This window comes from Protopterus annectens, chromosome 1.part1 (assembly GCF_019279795.1).
Source record: "Protopterus annectens isolate FY-2018-M chromosome 1.part1, PAN1.0, whole genome shotgun sequence".
Taxonomy (NCBI): domain Eukaryota; kingdom Metazoa; phylum Chordata; order Ceratodontiformes; family Protopteridae; genus Protopterus; species Protopterus annectens.
This window is the reverse complement of record NC_056726.1, coordinates 1669821238-1669839595: the sequence shown is the minus strand read 5'-3', so window position 1 is coordinate 1669839595 and position 18358 is coordinate 1669821238.

Here is an 18358-nt window from a genome sequence, read left to right as displayed (position 1 = left end):
AATTATTTCATAGAATAAATTAGAGTTATTGACCTATTTGTAATATGCATGTCATTGGCAAATATCAGTTAATGAAGCAACCAGTCCCTTGCATGTATGGTGTAGTGCAAGGCCAAAACGTCCAAAAGACAAATTCCAAACAAAAGCCCAGCACACAAAGTCAGCTCTCCGTATTTACTTTATTTCTTCAACATATAATAATCTTCCTTCATGTGGATAAGAACATATCTACACATCTGCATGAAAAATGAATGCAAAAAACACAACACCCAAAAGGTGAAAGTATCAGTAAACCAGTTTCAGCATCTATGCCTTCATCAGTGCTACAAAAGCAAGCATCCACTTTCCATCTTAAATACATCACCCTTTACTCTAATTGGCAGCTAAAAATGATCATTAAGGCTAGGATTAAACAAATTGCCCAGTCTTTCAATTCACATCTTCTCTTTTTTATCTATTGTAGCATGCCACCCAACTTTATTGTTTCTACAATTCCATATTGTGCAACTTATAGACAAAGGCATGGCATCTAAGTCCAAGGAAGTCATTGTTCCACTGTATTTAGCATTCAACAGACCTGTCATTTAGTACAATTCCCCCTTTAGTATGTACCTAAACAGGCATATCCAACAACTGGAATGTCAACAGAGGTTCCTCACTAAAAGAATACAGGGCATAAATAATATGTCCTATACAGACCGCCTCAAGGACCTATCCCTGTATTCTGTCTCCTACAAGCATTTGAGGGGAGATCTATACCTGGCATACAGGGCATTATCATACCGCACTCTGATGGACCTCCTGCATATCCACAAACATAAACAGTACCAGAATTACCCATTTTAAAAACTTAAACCAATTTAATTCCTTCTTCATTGTAATTCCTTCTTCATTGACTCTATTCCTTCTTCATTGACTCTATTTCCAAACTTACCTCCTCTTTTTCTATCTCCTCCCCAACACCTAACACCCTTCACCCACCCCGATATCTCTGCATCCACTCCATACCCACCACCCACTAATCCCACTATCCCCTACTCTACACAAATCCCACCCACATTCTTACCACCCCAGAATTCAACACCCCCCGACTGCACTCTCTTCACTTTAAATCCCATTCCTACTGCTACCATTATGAAATTCCTTCAAAAATTGAAACCTTGTACCAATGCTCCTGATAATATCCCATCTTACTTTCTCAGTATTGCTGCTGAAAGCCTTGCCTATCCCATCAGCATCTTAATTAATCGCTCCCTACAAGAAGGTACAGTTCCCCAAATTTGAAACAAGCATTTATCATACCATTACACAAAGGTGGTAACAATAACAGCATTAATAACTTCCGTCCCATAGCCATCTTGTCCCCATTTCAAAATCCTTGAAAATGTGTACAACTCCAACTTCTTCCTCATCTTCTAGATAACAAACTTATCACCCCCACACAACACGGTTTCAGATCTAATCATAGCACCATGACTGCCCTTCTCTCCTTTCTTGAAATCGTCAACAAAGCCCACGACTCAGGTCAAATTGTTTCCACCATCCTCCTTGATCTTTCAAAAGCCTTTGATACTATCTCTCACAGTCTGCTCCTAACAAAACTCTCCAAACTCTACCTCTCTACCTCCTCTTTGAACTGGTTCTCTAGCTATCTATCAAACAGAAATCAAGCTGTTAAATGGAAAAAAGCAACTTCCTCTTACCTTAATACCCCTACTGGAGTTCCACAAGGCTCCATACTGGGTCCTCTACTCTTCAATATCTTTATTAATGACTTCTACAAATCTATCCCCCTCTCGAGCATCATCCAATATGCTGATGACTCTACTATCATCTGCTCTGCCTCTTCTATTCCCACACTACAAAAACTTACTCAAGATGCCTTTTCCTCCACAGAGCAATGGATGCTAAGAAATCATCTTGCTCTCAATGCCACCAAGACCAAATTAATGTTATTTACTCCTTCTAAACTCACTCCCCCCAACATAAACTCATTCTTAGTTACCAGTCAAAATAACCTACCTCTCGAAATAGTGTCAGACACCAAACTACTCGGGGTCCAGATCGACAACCAGCTAAAATTTAATTCCCACCTCCAAAAAAACATCAAAAAAACACATCAAAAACTTGGCATGCTGTATAGACAAAATGCCTATCTTACATCCACCACTAAAACCACTCTAGCTACTTCCTTTCTTATCCCTCCTTCTCTATGGTGCCCCTCTACTTACAAATCTTCAATCCTCTTTAAAAAAACAGCTCTCCTCCTGTTATAACAAAATTGCTAAATTTGTCACCTCTCAGAGGTCTTCCACCCACCACTGTATCTCCCTCCAAAAACTAAAATGGCTAGAACTTCCCAACTATCTCACTTACACTCAACTAACTCTAGCCCACAAGCTGATTCTAAACCCCTTCAACTGTCCCTCCCTTTCTTCTGCCCTCAAAATGCACCTACCAAACAGAGTCCTAAGGTCCAATAATCAGAATCTACTAGAAGTGCACAAACCCACTCATCCCCAGGCAAAACCTTCTTTCCTTCAGCCTTGCTCGCCTCTGGAACTCTCTTCCACCTAACATCCGCACTACCACTAATCACTCTACCTTCAAGAAATCTCTTTTCTCACACCTAGCATCTCTATGGGAGTGCTCATGCACCCACCCCTCATAACCTACTCTACTATATAACTACTCTACTACATGCCCTTTAATTACCATAACCTACTGTTTCATCTTCCATGTTTGCTTATTAATCTTCTTCTATGTTTGTGTTTGTTGATTCTATAGCATATACCAAGGCTGTTACTATCAAATTGTAACAAACTTTAATATTTTGCTTATGTTCTTTTACTACAATGTACCTAGAAATTATTGTCAAATGTTAATGTACATTTATTCTTTTTGGAGCTTTTCTCCCCAGGACTCCATTGAAAACGGGTTCTTCGTGGCCCAATGGACTATCCTGGTAAACCAACTGCAATAAATAAATAAATAAATAAATAAATAAAATAAATAAACCTTGCCTTGATATAAATAGGATTTGCTGGAGAAATAGGTATGTATCCCAGAGACTACCCCATCTACGGAACAGGATCCCCATCCATGTGAAGCAAAGCTCCTCACTCATCCAATTCAAGTGCAGCTTGGACAATTGAATGGGAAACTGGAAATTCATCCCTGGTTTGGCACCATGTCTCTGATACAAACAGGTAACCTGTAAATGGTTCATCTCCTAGGCCCATGCTTACACGTATCAAGGGTATCAAATCTCCTCATATAACTTTGCATAACTTGAGCACTAATCCAGGCCATCTTTTTTTGGTGAAGGTTCCCCTGCACCCTAGTGGCAGGAGTGTGCAGTTAGAACTTATTTGATTAAAGACTGCTGAAACAGGGCTGCGTTTTTAGCTTTTTATTGGTTAATTTGTTTAAATTAGTTTGCTCATTTGCTACTGTTATATAAAGAAATACACTTTATGCATCACCGCTTAGCTAGGTTAAACTATTCCTGGTGCCATAAGGTGTGCTCTTCAAATTTTCCCTTAGAACTAGCCAGTTTTTTTAGTTTTAGAACTCAAATCTGTTTCTTTGAGCTCAGCACTTATTCAGAACTCATTGTAAGCACTAAATAAGCTACAAATTACTACAGTACTCAACTTTCCTAACTTGTCTAATGGAAAACAATTTTTAATACTTAATAAATAAGCACTTATCCAGGTATGTCTAAGGTCAGCTCCCAGTGTTTTCTCCTGTCTATCTGATGAATCTGGGCATCTTGGGGCAATACAGCAATTGCCTCATGTACACATACAACCATCTCCTCCTACCACGTAACAATACAACCAGTGAGAGATGCACTTATATAGACAAACTGGGAGCAAAGCTCTCTTTACTCAAAAATGGACTAGACAGTCAAGAGGACAAGGTAAACACTTGCACCACACCACACTCATAACATAGTCCCTCCAAACCTACACCACCAAAACAAACACATAGCAACAAAAAACACACACCTACATTCATGGAGGCTATCAATAAAAATCTGCTCAAGCAACAGAGACATCCAAAGCAGAAACGCATGCACCCCCAACACAACCCTAATGACACATAGCCCACAAATTCAGTGTGCTACTCAACCACAGCCCATAAGGCATAATAACGTACTCAGCACTCTAGTCATAGGTGACTCTATAGTCAGGCACTCTGATATTTCACCCACCAGGCTAAACAAGGAGAAAATTACTGTCAGTTGCCTGTCAGGTGCCAGAATCCACCACATAATGCACGCCCTCAGGTCACTCCACAACAAGTACAAATATGACTCTGTTATTGTCTATGTTGGTGTGAATAACCTGAGATGTACCTCCCTGGACTACATGAAAAGAGACACGGAGGAGCTTTCCGATCTTGTAACCTAGGCAGGTATGACCCTAGCCCTGAGTAGCATCCTGCCATCACCCAGAATGATACCACAGTACAAGGACAAAATGACTGACTTCAACAATTGGCTAAGCTTATGGTTTCATTCTAAGGGGATCCAGTATCTGTCTGCCTGGGATGACATGATCGACAGACCACAATGCTTTGCCAGAGATGGCCTGCACCCGTCGTCCTTGGGATTCCAGATACTGGCTATGGCTGTTGTCAACCCTATAGTGCCTTTTTTAGGCAAGGTTCAAATGACAAATTCACCACCTTAGCAGGTACAACAAGCAAAATCTGAGGGTAATGCTACTCAATGCTAGAAGTTTAAACCTGAAAATGCATTCACTCAAAACAATCCTTAAAATGGAGAACATTGACATCTGTGCAGTGACAGAGACCTGGTTCAAGGCTCCAGAGAGCACCCCTGCATTGCCAGGCTATAATTCATACCACACCTTTTGGCCACCTAACCTGGACCGAAATGCTAAAGGTGGAGGCACGTCCATATTCATTAAGGATATCCACACCTCCAGTCTAATTGCTCAGCATAATGCATCAGAGATTATCCAAGTGCAACTAACTCTGGGCAAGACCGCAATCCAAATTGTAACTTGCTACATATCCAACACCATGCCCCAGGATTCCTACTCCTCAATTCTTGATACACTGGAAAATATTAGGGTACAACCCATCACCCTAATAATGGGTGATTTCAACTACCTCTCCATTAACTAGGAAAACTAGCCCTGAGTAGCATCCTGCCATCACCCAGAATTATACCACAGTACAAGGACAAAATGACTGACTTCAACAATTGGCTAAGCTTATGGTTTCATTCTAAAGGGATCCAGTATCTGTCTGCCTGGGATGACAGGGTACAAGCTCTTTTTCTCAACGTTTTCTGGAATTCATAAATTCCAATGCCTTGGATCAACTTATCCACACCCCCACCAGGGGTAGCAATATCTTTCACCTGGTCATTACCAACATGGGCAACCGGTGTTCCACACCAGAGGTCAATTTCTCATTGGTCAGATCTGACCACAAGCTAATCAGCCTAGACATCCACATCACGCCCTCACCCCCCATTAGGGAAACCACTGTAAAATATTCTCCAAAGCCAACTTCACCCATCTTAAGACAGAAGTGGCAAACTTCACAACACCCATGCAGACAGACAATAGAGGTACAACTGCTGAATCCTACACAAATGCACTTTATAAGCACTTACACGAGTGCATGGATCATGCTATCCCTAACAGAACCAAGATGCTATCCTCCACAAAAAGGAAGCCAATCTGGTGGTCCCCTGTCATAAACAATCTCTACAATAGAAGAAAGAAACTGTTGTAGAAAAAGAGTAAAATTCCATGACTGGAAGAACTCCCTGGTCAGCCTCAGTAAGAAGCTGAGATCCCCCATAAAATCCTCCAAAGCTAGTTATGAAAACAAAATCACCACTGATTCTAAAGACAACCACAAAGCATTCTATAGCTATGTCAAGAATTTCAATGGCAACACTCAGATCTGCTCTGAGTTACAGCACAATGGCACTAAATATACAGAATCAACTGATATTGCCAACATCCTGGCAGATAGGTTCAGTGCTAACTTTACCCTCACCCCCTAAAAGGCCCATCTGTATACCGGAAGGATGCAAAGTTCCTGTAATCATGGCTGCACAGGTAAAAACCACACTCTCCAAACCCAAGAACACAGCATCCATGGGACCTGACAACATCCCAGGCTGCATTTTACATGAAGTACAGAATGAACTGGCACCCCACCTAAGCACCATGTTCAATCATAGCCTCACCTCAGGCTTTGTGCCCACTGAATGGCGCACAGCAATGATTATCCCACTCCACAAAGGGGTAGCCACCATGGACCCTGGGAATTACCACCCCATTAGCCTAATGAGCCTGGTCTGCAAGGCCATGGAACATATCATCATGGAACTTATAACCAAAGGCATTGGTAATCTCCAAACTCTGGACCCTACCCAGTTTGGGTTTGTAAAAGGCAGATCATGTCTCCTAAACCAGCTTGACTTCTTTGAAGCAGTCACCAAAGCCGTAGATGAGGGTAAGGTGGTTCACACAGCCTAACTAGATCTCACCAAGGCTTTTGGCACCATCCCCCACTCTGGAATTATCGATAAACTCAATAAACTAGGTATATATCCCTATGTCACAAGATGGGTTGCCAAATGGCTCACTGTCAGAACCCACACTGTGAAAGTAGCAGACTCCAAATCCGACTTCAGACAAGTGACAAGTGGAGTACCACAGGGTTCAGTCCTGGGTCCTCTCCTGTTTGCTATCTACATTTCTGAAGTACAGGCCAACACAGAAGGTCTTTGGCTAATGAAGTTCACATATGACTGCAAACTAGGAGCCATAATTGAAACTCCTACCAATATGGACATCCTACAATAGGGTCTCACTGAGACAGATGCCTGATGTCAAAGCCATGGCCTCAAGTTCAATGCCATAAAGTGCATTGCCATCCCCTTTGGTTAAAAAGTCTGTACCCATGAGATACCACATTGGTGGTAGCCTACTTAACATCAAAAGTGTGATAAGAGACCTTGGGACACAGGTGGACAGTAGTCTCTCCTTTGGTAATCACACTGTCACAGTAGTCAGGAAATCCTTCTACATGGCACACCTCATCACAAAAGGTTTCTCATCCAGGAAAAAAGAGGTCATTGTTCCCCTCTACTCATAACTCATTAGACCCATTATAGAGTACAATGCCCCTTTTGGTATGTACATCACAAGACATTTACAAGAACTGGAAAGGCCACAGAAATACCTCACAAAGAGGATTACTGGCCTCAAACAGATGCCCTATGCAAACCGTCTCAAAAAACTACAGCTTTACTCCATCACTTATCACCTACTCAGAGGCAATCTCTGCCTAACATATAAAGCTATGTCAAACCCAGAGCTGTTGGACATGCTCCACTTAAAGAAATCTCAATCCCTCTGAGCTACACACTCTAGGGACCTAAACCTTTTCACCACAATAAAGAGAACATGCTGGAGGGATAGATTCCTGTCCCAGAGACTTCCCATACTCTGGACCAAACTACCTATCTATATCAAACAAAGATCAATATTAGCACCCTTCAGGAAAAATCTTGATGACTGTATGGGAAATAGGAAATTCACCCTGGGGATCACCTCTGTAGCTCTGCCTGACAGGAGAACAAGAAAATAATTTTCTTGGGTGGCGAAAGCCAGGGTACCTTTATGGCTGGGCTTGTATAGGCCCTAGGGCCAGTAGCCTAGTACCTAACTATGGACCTATGAGCCTATGAAAGTCTGATAATTTATTCCAGATGCTGCAGAAGCTGGTTGTCACTAAATGAAGTTTCTTTTATGCTGGATACAGTTTCAGGGGAAGCAATCTTAGCCAAAAGTCCAAGAATCGATGGAAGAATATGTTGGGTATATGTGTACATCTCAACAAAGGGGAATCAGAAAATGCTGAGTGGAGAATTTGTTAATGTAGTTGGAGTACTATTTTAGAAGTTATGAAGTTTAAAAGTGAGGGATTTGGAATCATTATGCAACGGTCTGACTTTTTGGGCTGTTAAAGGTGATGCTGAATAAGCTAGAGGTGATGTTAGAGTAGCTTGGAGTATGCATGGAAGAAGATGAGGGGTTTATAGTAGTATTGTTGTATGAGTGCAATGTTGGTGTAGTGGTTGAAGTGAAATGTGCGCTGGATGGAAAGGGTGAGAAGCATGAACAGCAGAGAGAGGAATGTTCTCTAAGGAGTTCATTGTGTCTCAGAAATAAAGTAGATTAGATCTGCTGGTGGAATGGTTGATGAGAAGAACAGAGAAAAGGAGAGGGAGTGTGATAGGGGTGGAGTTGTGTATGAATGGGTAATATCTGTGTGATGACAGAAAATATCAGAATAGGTGGGGATGGGTGGGAACTAAGGGTAGGATAATGAAGTGGAGTGAGCCTGTGCATAGCATGGCTTAACAGAGTGGGTTTCACCAGTCCATGAGGTAAGTGCAAAGAGAAAAGAAAACCAGTCAGTGAGCTTACTATATATGCATTAACTTTACATAAACGCTGTTACAGAACAAGCAAAGTTTAGAAATAGAGAATCGAATGTAATTTAACTAAGCTATTAGAAAGATTAATATATATATATATATATATATATATATATATATATATATATATATATAGGATAAGGTTTCTGAATGTACTTTATGAATGGTGTGTCTAGGTCAAGCAAATATATTTCACTAACCGGGAAATAAATGTTAGTCTGAGGGCATATTTATCGTCTATAGCAAAGAAAATAAAGGGAGTGTCATTTTGTCAGTGAGTTTATAACTGAGGTTTGACAAAACGAAAGTTGGTGGGGTATTAAGAGAGACAAGAAGTCCTAGGGAGGAAACAGGAGTTCATTGCAAATGTCCCTTTGCTATTTACAGACCTGATATAAAGACTTTGAAATGAGTTTCTTAGTCTGTACTATATATTTTAATTCACTGGGTACTTTCTACCAGATTGGCAGATAGAAACATACCTTTATTGAACAGAGTATGCAGTCTTGAAAATTCTTATTTGTGCTGAGTCCTCAGAAGCCTTATTTTACTTAGCAGACAGTCAATAGGGACATGCATTCTGTTCTTTGGGCATATTGAAATGCAATGAAATGGTTACAAGATTGTTGGCTAGGGATGACTTGTTTAGTTCCTGTAATGTCCCACCTTGTTGTACATTAACCAACAAATTTTTACAAACAATTGCACTTACATTTTTCTTGCATTAAAATAACTAAAATAATATGACTGAGAAAACAGTATAATGCGGATTTGGAAAAGGCTAATACTACAAACCAGTTATCATAAATTATCATTTAAATACTGTGCAAGAATGTAGAAGATGATTTGGAGAAGACGATTTGTGACAGACAGAAAAGAGCAACAGAAAAGGAGGACATCCTTCTAAAAGATGAATGAATTGCATGAGAGAAGATCAGTAACAGCCAGGCATGACTGTTGACTGAGGCAGGAGATTGGCACTGAATAAACAGAAACAATGACTTTTGATGCATCATGCCAACCCCATGTAGAAAAAAATTGGAAAATAATGGGTTTGGCTATGATGATTATTATCATTATGTAAATTCCTTTTTTATTGCTAAGGAGTTGTTACTGTCCTATGAACTCAGGAGAAGACAGGAACCAAGAAGAAGATGAAGATGGGATAAAGGAGGACAAAGCTATGGATGACCATGAGTACATTTTTAGGGGTTAAGTTAATCTTATTAAACAAATATAACAACCTAAGTGTAGGTTGCAGCAAGGTAACTTGCAAAAATATATTAGTTAACTAGTCAATTGCAATCCTTTAAAATAAATGATATCTATACAGAGTTAAATAAGTTGTCTAGTGAGTTATATCAGGTCTCAGGTTAGGAATGTGTGTCTCTTCAGGTCTGTTGTAAGTGCCATTTCAAACAGTATAAAAGGAAAAGTTTGAACTTTTATTAGATGACAGGTTATTAATTTGAATTCATCCCAAGGTATGAAAAGAAGGATATGTGTGTTACAAAAATGTAGAAGCAGAAAGAGACATGCCTGCTTAGAAAAAAAAAGTAATAAAGTTAAGAATGGAAGATCAGCATAATGCTTAGAAAACTGGATGACAGCAATGCAGGAATTTTGAATATGCAATGCAATTTCTAGGTGATCAAGTTAGTTTAACTAAGCTGATTAAATAATGAGAGTGGCCAGATAATGTGACAGAATGATACTGTGACAGATATGAAGAAGTATAAACATAGTGAAAATAAAATAATTCCTACCCTGCCTGCAGAGACAGTTAGTGTCAGCCTCATGTACGACATTGAATTCTGTAGCCAGTTGCCTCACAAGAAGATAACAGTACATAACATGCATCAAAAAAAAGGAAATGAAAGGATAAAGGATGTGGACGAAAATGTAAGGGTGATAAAAAAGAAAAATAAAATGTTTATATTGCCTCATTGTAATCTGCAGATTAAAAGGGTATATTATCAGATTAAACAATTTATTAAAATAATGAGAAACAATAGGATTAATGCAAATGACTGGAAAATTCAAAAGAAATAAATACTTTTTTTTTTCATTTAACATTGTGCATGTGTGGAACCACAATTCTATCCCTTTTGGGAATATGAGTGCTACAGGAATTCAAAATCATTTTAAGCAAAAATAATTGTTTTCAGATTGTAATGTATGTGACTATACATTGTTTAAACTCTGTTGTTTATCAGGTGCAGAGACTAGCAATGTATTTAGGCTACAGAACTATGTAGTTCTTACTGTAATTAAAATCTACCATTGGAAACTTAGGAGTGAAACATTTGGACAATATTTTGCACCCAGGGAAGAACATTTAAATTACACTTAAATCAGTTGTATGCATTTTCTTCTTTGTGTTTGTCTGAATTTGAAGTTAAAGCTTTTAATTGAAGGCATTTTATAGTGACAGTGCTTTATCATCTGCAGTGATTTTCTAGTGGTTTCTGTGCTGTCCATGGGAGTTTAATTCATTTCCAAGTGGACTTTAATTTTATTGCATTTTTACTATCTTTCTTATGAATGTGTTCCCTGCCCATGTACCCTTTGACTTTTGTGTTTTTAAACTTGGAAGCTTTGAAGCTGCCCACCGCTACTGTACATCTGGCACTGGAAACTCCACCCAGTCTCATCTTCTGTATACTTGGCCCTAGAAACTTCTCTGTCTTACCTCTTCTGCTTATCTTATTGGATAGTGACAGATGAAACTGGCAAGGCTCTGTCAGACTGTTAAGTGTGCTTTGAAAGTGTCATAACATGTGTGTCTGTCTTTCAAACACCTTGTAGCTACTTGTAGCTAGTTATTATATTTGTTTCTTGTATATTTTCACTTTTGGATAATGAAAGTGCAGTTTTACATTAAGAACCTTGGAGCTGCAATTCTAGGGACAATGAAAAAGTAGCATCGTCTGCCTGAGCTAGGACACACACATAGGCTTAAGTGAGAATTACTAGCTGTATACCTGTATACAGTAGTTTGGTTTGTTTCTGACACCTTTTCAATTCTGGCTAACTAACGCATGTTTTTCATTTAAAACGACTGGGCATAACGTTCTAGTGGAAGTAAAAAGATACCCTGGACTGTCTGAGTTGGGAAACACACAAGTTGGGCTTAACATGGCAATTACGTGTTGCAGTTATTTGGTACTGTTTCACTTTTGGCTAACCATAGTATGTTTTTACATTCAGAAGACTGGGACTGCTATTCTAGTGATATTTGAAAGGTATCCCAGTCTCTATGAGTAGGGGCACATACAGAGAGGTTTAAAGTGAGATTGTTTCATCACCCAGAGGGCTTTTTAGTTAATTTAGTCAAATTTCTTTGAGTCTATAAATTCTGCTGCTTGTCATGCATTGTGGCATTTAGCAGGGCCTTGTATAGATGCAAACAACTTAGAAACCTATAAAATTTTACCTGTAACTTTACCCAGTATTCAGTTGCACAAAGAGCAACCTGCTTGCATAGTGAGCAGCCCTGCTGCACAACTTCATTCATACATGGCCTAGTTATAATTCCTACCATCACAGCATCCATGTTAGCCTGCTGTACCACCCCTTTGCAGTTCAACTAAAAAAGACCTAACACCATGGATGGGCACTTTCCCAATTTCTCTGCCAGCAGCTTGGTCAATATAGGCATCCTGATTCATTGCAAGAATTGTCTCATGTTCAAATAAAAAAAAAAAAAAAAAATCCTTATAGAAAAAATGTAGTATGTGAGAGTTGTAATCACAAAATGTCACTAGAGGCAATATTCTCTCACAAATCACTCAAAGTAACAATCATCTTGTCAGTAACGTAAGCATTGCACCCACCACAAATAGTACTGACCCAACACATACACCAGTATATGCTGAAGCTCTTAAAAGCAACCTTTCTAGATCCCAAAGAACTTCTAAACATTCACCCTACAAAAATAATCCTCAGCAACTATAAAAGCACTCCACCAGAACAACATTCAACACAGCACATAAATCCACACCCTTTGGGGCTTCAAGTACAATGCCAGTAAGGCAAGCCAACACAATACTCAATATTTCAATCATAGGAGACTTCATTGTGAGACTTATAGATGTCCCGCTCACCAGGGTGAATGATGAGAAAATCATGGTCAGTTATCTATTAGGGCCAGGATCACCACTGCAATCAAGTCATTCGACCACAAGTACCACTGTTACTCAGTTATAGTACATGCGGGATAAAGGACTTGAGGTATACCTCTCTGAACTATATGAAGTGAGACATTATGGAATTCTCACATAATGTGTCCCAGGCTGGTATGTGCATATCATTGAGAAGCATTCTACCTTTATCAAGAATGATGCCACAATTTGGACAAAAGATGATTGACTTCAATAATAGGATTATTTTCTGGTGTCAGTCCAAGGGAGTAAAATATTTATCAGCATGGGAAGATATGGTCAACAGACCATGTTGCTTTGCCAAGGATGGCGAGCACATGTCCCCTCTAGGCTTTCAAATATTGCATAAAACATTGTACTCCCTGTAGTGCCTTCCAAATTAGAAAATCAATACAAGGGAAACTTTTAAAGTTGTTTCTGCTCAATGCCAGGAGCCTAAACAAGAAACTCTACTCTGTCCAGGCTCTTCTCACCCTGGAGAATCTGGACATCTGTGCAGCTTCTGAGACATGTCTTAAGGCCACATAGTTCACTCCAGAAGTGCAGGGCTGCAATGCTTTCCACACATTCAGGCAGATACTGCACAGGCAGGGACCAAAGGTGGAGGTGTCTCAAGCTGTATCAAGGACAATCTCACCTACAGACTTATCAAATGTGAATAATAATCTGGCTTTTGACCAACATGTGTCTAAGGTAGCAAAGAAATCAGTCTATGTAGCTCAACTTACAAGCAGGAGCATGACATCAATGTCAAAGGACGTTTCAGTGTTGGTTCAACTCGGTACTACTTAGATTCTCAAGCGGCACAGCATTTTCTTATGGTTTTACTCCAACTTAACAGAAAATAAGTATTTAAACATACAGCTTAATTTATTGGGTTCCTATCACAGCATAGTACTTTTACAAGTTCGATCCATATATGGTAGAAACCATAAGTACGAATATGTAAAAGTTAGAGCATGTGAATGGAAATCTCCATAGGCAGAGGTTTCTATTCTGTTCAATGTGGTGCAATCTCGGAGTTGGTATATTTAAGTAGCGGGGGGTGTGGGGGGTGCAGGGGGGCTTTCCCACCTGCTTACAACAGCTTATTTTGTTGTCCGTTGTGTTTTTTTTTTTTTTTAGGTAGTCGAAGTTATGTAACTTTGAACATAATGGTTCGACCATTAGGTGTTCAACATTATGTAACTTCGACTATGTGATATAGACCCTAATTTATTACTAAGTTTGTGCAATGACCTGTTTCATATGCATTTTGATTACTGAAAAAAATGACAAAGTACTCCATTTTGGAATACTCCCTGGGATACAATAAACTCTGTGCCTCAACAGTGATATTCCTGCACAGAGTGGTTTGTGTCCGTTTCGCCACAGCAGCGCATCTTGCATATTCATGAAGGCTTGCTGCTGTTTAAGCTACATGGACATGAACCGTGAACGAGTGCTGGGGGCATGTCTATGTAGTGCACAGACCATGAACATGTCCCCTGCCCCTGTACATCACTTTCTAAACCAGATCTGGCATAACATTAGAGAATTTCTTTAATATTATGCCAGTATTTCAATCTCCGCGGACACTGAAATAAAATAAATGAATTTCAGTGTGCGCAGACACTGAAATACATATAGGAGCAGGAAACCAATGCAGGAGGTATGTGACAGGATCTGTGACACACCCTGTGATGCCCATGCACTGGCCCAGCAATCACGGAGCCTCAGTCTTCACCACTAACACCAGTGAGGGGCATCTCATATAGGAGGAAAGGATAACAAATACACACAGTAAAGTGCAATTTCCCTTAAGAGCACACAGAGATCACAGTCAGTCCAATCGCTCCCTTGGTCTTCAGGTCCCCAATAAGATTCCCCACTGGCACAGCTATAAGGTCCAGATGTCAGCCTAGTGTGCCAGCTAAAACCTCCAATACCCTCTCTGTCCAACTAGTGCTTCATGTACCTGCCCAAGTAGCTCACACACACACACATACACACACACACACACACACACACACACACACACACACACACACACACACACACACACACACACACACACATACACACACACACAGACATATACACACACACTTTGAGAAGATTTTATACAACCACACAGACACTCCTGCGGAAGGCTGGCTCAGGTTTTCCAGCTGAGTCCCTTTTTCCCAAACTATGTGGTAGTACAAGCTACCACCACCCACTAATATTTATCAGCTACACAAAGGCCCTTAAAAGGGTGTCCAATTATTACTGTGCAATATTATTATCCAATTGGTAGTATAGCCCAGGGTTAAACCTATTAGAGTGGCTTTGTACAATTTTACCAAAGTCATGCAAGTACTCTAAAGAGCTAACATTATCTCTACAAAAACAGCCTCAGTTGGAAGGGTTTAAAAATATTTAATAACAAATAGTCAAAACACAAGACAATACATTTTACTACACAGTGCTAGTCAAGAGTTCAGAGATCACACAGCAATACTTAAAATAATGCAGTAGTACAGTTCTGACATCACAGAAAAACACTTAGTCTAATCTTTCTAGTTTCTATCTATTTCTAACAGAAAACACAAGTCTAAGATAAACTTACATATAGAGCAAGACAGTGCTGGTGAGTTGGATGGTCAATACAAAAATGCTTAATGCTCTCTGATTCTCCCTGTTTTTAAAATCACATTCCTGGTTCACATTACATCATTCTTCTCACTTCCCTGTCTTTCATTACATCATTCTTCACACTTACTTGGGTTCGCAGACTAACAGAAACTGCATTTACATTCTTCACCTCTGAGCAGAAACTAGACCAATAAAGGACATTTATGCATGCAAATTATGGCCATTAACTCTGGCCTTAAAACAATAGGCAGGATGCCCAACTCTAGACTCACTGGCCTCCAAGTCCTAACATCAAAGGGTCACAACATGCTTTACTTGGTCAGTAGAGTGCACTTTTGTCACATTTTTTTCCAGTTCCACATGTAACACTATTTTTACCATTAACGAAAACAAGCCTGTAGTTTACATTAATATTTACAGATGACAGAATTATCTCCAAAATTTTATCTGGCTAGGCTGGCAGCCTTCACCTATCTTCACCCAATCTTCACACACCCCCTGCATTATAAAAGTCCTGTATGACACCTTGCAACCTGCTAAAGCAGAAAATGTGGACAAAGGCACAAACAATGGAGGAAAAGCCCTTAAAAGGGATACGTCTGAAATATTGTCCCCACAAACTTTGAAAGTTGATAGAAAACAGGATATGTATTAGCATGAATCTCTAATGGATAGAAGCCTGAAAGCCAAATGTATGCCATTATTTCCTGACTGCAGTCCTCAATGACTTGGTAGAACACCACAATACTCACTATATAACATAATAATATAATAATAATATTATATATTTTTTCTTGGCTAAGGACTGTTTAAGCATAGCTAAATGGATGTGCACGTTATGGCCCTCCTCTTACCATAGCTTAAATATCCCATAGAAGATAAATAAAATATACTGATAAAGTTCCCAAGATGAGATAGTGTAGTGGGTGGAGTCCTGGCTTTACATGCCAGCATTCATGGTTTGAGTACTGAGACAAGCACGTTATTGTTATATGGGAAAGCAGTGTTAAAATAATGTTTTAAACTTAAATTATGTAGTAACTGTTTTTTGTCAACCAGGGTAGTGTAGCTGGTGTAAAATGTAAGTGTGAATGCATATAACATGTGAAACCACCCATGTGTACACAAATGTCCCATACAGTATAGTCACACCCCTTGCCAATGTAAGGAAAGCACATAGAGGGATGTTATGTAAAGTAAATCATATACACTTAATAAATGAAGTCAGTATTCTGATATATTTAAAAAATTAAAAGTGAGCAATGGTTAGCAATACTCAGCTAAGCTTAGCAGGTATAACCATTGCTAAGATGTGAATAGGTAGCTCAGCTAAGCAGATTTGTGCATTGATAAACAGTGCTCAACAACTTCTACTTTAAGCAGTGTTAAAACCAGCTTAGCGAGTTTGCGCTCTACTTATCAGAGATTAACCTTTTCAAAATAGTCCAATGACAGCAAAGGGTGGGAATATCGCACTATTTAAATGGCACAAGCAGGAATACAGCCATAATCTGTTATAGTTCATTTGTGCAGATACAATGGCTGGAGTAGGAGATGGAGTGTGCTTTCGGGTGCAACACTGGAGCACTCAGGAGTCCACGGTCATTGCTGGATGTCTAGTAAAAAAAACAAGAGGAGAGTCTGCTGCAAGGCCAGAAACAGGGCTTCCAATACAAAGCAAAGGCCTGGGACTGTCTCACACATGACCTCACCAGTGCTACTGGCATCTCCGTACCGGTGAGCAGGTACGTCACCACAATGTCGACCTAAAACGTAGGAAAGGGGCATTCTTGGACCTGTGGAGCCAAGATGGATGTGACCAGAATGTTCCAGTAGTGTGTAACTATTACTATCAAGTAGTCTGTAGAAAATACTAGCCTGAGAATGTGATAGATATGCATAATGTGTCTTTTTCTCCCCTACAGCTGCAGCAGAGAAGGCTATAAAGATAGAAGCCCATGGTGACAGACTGCTGAGGCTGAGCTGACAGGCTGGTGAGTACAAATCTATTTTGCAGTATATTGTTCAAATAGCTAAGAAAGAGTAAATTGCTTACTGCTAGTAGGTATACTGTTACTGTGTGAACTGAATGAATAAAAACGTTTGACTGGCTAGTATTGATGTACAATAAAGACCCTTACAACAAACTGTTGTGTTTATTCTGGTATGTTGTTGTAGACATATATAGAATGTATACAGGTTCTTCACAGCAAATATTGCTGTGACAGCATACATTAACTGAGGTTCATCTGTGAACAAGCTGTTAAGAGAAACTGTAGATGGTGTAGCTGTAAAACGAGATATAAACTAAATGTGAAATATATACTGCACTAAGCTCTGAACACTGAATAGTAATATGTAAAGTATCAAAGTGTGTTCCATGCAGCATTGTCTTGTGTTAACCTTTGCTTTCCAGACTGTAGTAATCCAAAGGAGTAATGCACAGTACAATAACTATCTGTCATGCATGCATCACAGGATTACAAGGTCAGACTGTCTAACCAAGAGATTATTAGGCAAAAACCAGTGAAACATGCAACAGCAGTTCCCAAGTAGCTCATTGTGATGAGATATATGGTAGTTGTTAATCTTGCACACCCAGACATGGTTCAAATCCAGGGAGAGGGACTAAGGTGTGTACAAATCTATACACAAGGAATCAGGAGTAAATGTAAAAACAGTCATGTAGTGTTAACAGATATTTTCCCCACAGGTTTTACAGGTAAGGAAATGTTGCCAGTAGCTGTATGATGGGTATACTAATAAACTGTGCACAACTGTTCAATTGTCCCACCACATGCCTGCAAATAATAGCAGGGTAAGTGCATACAATATGCACTCTTCCCAAATCATACCAGCTGTACAGATATTCACTGAATGTCCAAATATTTGTTTCAGATTATTGGTCCATTTTACATAAAATAGTGATGTCATGGCAAACCAGTGGCAAATCATTATAAATTGAAGTTAGAAAATAATGCTAGACATATAAGTGTCAGATGTCATATCCTTCAGAAAAGCCATACAAATGCAAGACCTGTTATTTTATCAACTTTCTAAGTTTGTAATAGCAATA